Source organism: Octodon degus, unplaced genomic scaffold (genome assembly GCF_000260255.1).
Source record: "Octodon degus isolate 3935 unplaced genomic scaffold, OctDeg1.0 scaffold00967, whole genome shotgun sequence".
In the NCBI taxonomy this organism is placed as follows: Eukaryota; Metazoa; Chordata; class Mammalia; order Rodentia; family Octodontidae; genus Octodon; species Octodon degus.
The window spans coordinates 11115-13872 of record NW_004525543.1 but is presented as its reverse complement, the minus strand read 5'-3'; the positions used below and the strand labels follow the sequence as shown (position 1 = coordinate 13872).

The following is a 2758-nucleotide window of genomic DNA, read 5'->3' as shown; positions in this document are numbered from 1 at the left end:
TAACTGGGGATTGAACTCAGGCCCTTATGCTTGCCAGCGAAGCACTTATTCCACTAAGTCATCTCCCTGGCCTTTGTGCTATTTTTTTTTTAAATTTTCCAATTGTATTTTATTTTATTTTCCTTTTGTCATAAGCCCTCAACCATCGTCTTTCCTCTAAGCAAATATAACACGGATATTCAAAAACAGAAATGTTAGGTAAAATGAAGTATATGCAATAGAAATTTTGTAACATACCAAGGCCTTTTTTTATCTTCCTATATTTAGTAATGTTTCCCTTTTTGTTGTTAGTAAAATAGTGCAAGGTTCCATATTCCATCAAGGCTGCAAATACAAAAGTGAAATAAACAGAAACAAGGAGATCCATCGTTGTCATATAAGAAACATTAGGTAAAGACTTCCTGACAATTGTGCTTAGGGTTGTCATAGTCAAAATGTCATGATACCCAGTGATGCTCTTGCAGATACTGCATCTTTATTGCTCCAAAAGGACACCCAGGAAAGAACAACTGTTAGAATACATGTGATATAGTTCTGAATAGTTAAGTATCCTTTTTGTTGGCTCAGGTAAAAAAAATTGTCATGATAACATAATCCCCTGAGATTGTGTGAGAAATTTTCATTGAATTTCTTTAAACTACAAATGCAAATTGATATAATCTCCAGTATTTAGGATCAGCCACTTCTACACAAGACTTTTTACATTTATCTTCAACTTCATTTTTGCGATATCTGTAGCTTGAAAACTGTAGTTGATAGGAATGTTTATCCATAGGAAAGTTATGAAGTTGAAGGTAACATTCTGCATTAATTGTTAATCGTAAGGTATAATGAACTTATCCATCATTCCGAATTCTCAGCAGATGGTTGAGGTTGTTATCCAGTGTGCATCAGATGTTCTTGAGTTTCTGAAGAAAGTGTCAGGAATCCAAATTTTCCCAACCATATTGCTATTAAATATCAAGACTTTCATAGTACTATTGATTTTCAGATGACTGTCAAACCAAGTTTGGGCAAAAATTATGTCTATTGTGTATTCCATGTTTATGGGTTCCACTGGTCCAATGCTGTTTACATAAATATCAGTTTCTATTACCATAGGCCTCACTTATCTTTGACAAAGTTGCCAAACATGTTCACTGGAAGAAATACAGTTTCTTTGAAAAAACTGTGCTGAAAAAACTGGCCCTCCACACGCCAAACATAAAAATTAGACCCGTATCTAACACCATGCACCAAAATAAACTCAAAATGGAGGTCCATCCAGATAGCTTACAATAATAAAGCACCTGCTTAGTGAGGTGCAGGGACCCAGGTTTGATCCCTGGCACCACCAGCCCTGCAGGTCCAGACCCCAGGGTTCACTGAACTATGTCATGTTTTTAAATTTACTTTATTAACCTAGTCAATTGGTATATCTAGACCAATTCAGTTGAATGTGATTATGTAATTTTTGACGTCTTAGATGTTAAGACTGCCACTTCTTTCTTTTTTTTTTGTAATTTCCATTTATGGCTGTTTGTCTCTTCCCTGCTTTATTTCCCTTGCTCTCAGGTAGATTACTTGAACATTGTGATTCACCTGCAGTGCTGTTGGATGGCTCTCTGTATACCATTTCTAGACATTGAACTAGATGACATTTTCCTTCTGTTTGGAGAACTTGCTTTGGTTGTCTTTTCAGAATAGGTGTGTTGATGTCTTATTCTCACTTTTTCTGTATCTGAGGATGTCTTTATTTCCTCTTCAGTCCTAAGAGGTACTTTCACTGGATGGAGGATTTTGGACACAGAAATCTACATGTTGACATTTACTTTCATTAGCCCTTAAAAATTGTTGTCCTGACTCTTTTTGGCTGTTATGTTTTTTGATGAGAAATTCATCATCATTTGAATCATTTCTTTGATTCATAGGTAACATTCTGCATTAATTGTTAGTCTTAGGGTATGCAGATATAAGCTTCCATTTTTTCTCAGTCAAGCTTTTTGTTTGTGTTTCATTGCTATATTTCTGATGACAAACTTTGGAGTGGATTTTTGATTTATCCCAGTTTGGGTTCATCTACCTCCTTGAATCTGTAGATTACATCATTTGGCAGATTTTCAAATGTCTCAGCCCAGTTTTCTCCTATTTACCAGCCTTCAATGACATGAATATTAGATATTTTGTTATGGTTCCCAATATTAAGGAGGCTCTGTTTACCTACTTCTGTTTTATTTCTATTGTTCATATTCGGCGGTGTCTTTTACACTATCTTCCAGTTTACTGATTTTCTTCTCGTTGTCTGCATTTGGGTGTTGAGCTATTTATTTATTAAGTTTTTAAAAGTTGTACCCTTATATCTTTAATCTTTATTCACCTTTTTAATGTCTCCTGTTTTCTGTTTCTTGAATGAAACTTTAAAATATACTTTGGCAAGATAATTTATAATTGTTTTAATGTTTCTACAATTCATTGAGCCGTTTTTATGATGGCTGCTTTTCACCCTTTATCATATAGTTTCAATATCTGTGTTATTTTTTTTCAAAATTCTATTGATAACCAGATAGCAATGCGACAGTTTTAAATCAAATCAGAAGTACAGATTCAACAAATAACATACTGCATATATTCTTCTTAGTAATTAACTGCTGTACAAGATGCGGACTTGGGATTCTATTTACAAACACCATTAGAACAAATCATTCTATTCATTAAGAGAATGCAACTATACATCTATCCTAACCACATTGAATACACAGATACAAAATGGACATTCATC

General features: G+C 34.1%; 1 pseudogene; it reads right to left on the bottom strand.

Annotated features, from left to right (window-relative positions):
* Positions 1–237: 237 nt before the first annotated feature.
* Positions 238–1615, bottom strand: LOC101576233 (annotated as a pseudogene).
* Positions 1616–2758: the final 1143 nt, after the last annotated feature.